The following is a 439-nucleotide window of genomic DNA, read 5'->3' as shown; positions in this document are numbered from 1 at the left end:
ATCAGTTTTTCTCCCTGTATCTTTTTTTTTTTTTTTTGCAGAACTGGGGATTGAACTTAGGCCCTTGAGCTTGCCAGGGAAGTGCTTATTCCACTGAGCCATCTCCCCGGCCCCTCCCTGTCTCATTCTTACAAGGGGAAAGGCTCAGGCATGCTTGCTCATCTAAAGCAGGGGCCATGTGAGAACAGCCCTGCTCAGCCTGAACTGGGAGAATTCATGAAGACAGACTTACAGTTTTTATCATTCTCTCAGAGTGCCAGGGTTACAGACATACATCACAAACTTGGCTTGTTACTTAAAAAAAAAAAGTCAGAAAAGCTGGATGTGGTGCCCCACGCCTGTGATTACAGAACTCCCAGAGGCTGAAGCAGGAGGATCACAAACTTGAGCCCCACCTAGGCAACTCTGATTTAGGAAGACCATCTCAAAGTTTAAATAT

The sequence above is a fragment of the Octodon degus genome, unplaced genomic scaffold, assembly GCF_000260255.1.
Source record: "Octodon degus isolate 3935 unplaced genomic scaffold, OctDeg1.0 scaffold00132, whole genome shotgun sequence".
NCBI classification, from domain to species: Eukaryota; Metazoa; Chordata; class Mammalia; order Rodentia; family Octodontidae; genus Octodon; species Octodon degus.
Note: the sequence above shows the minus strand (reverse complement) of the source record.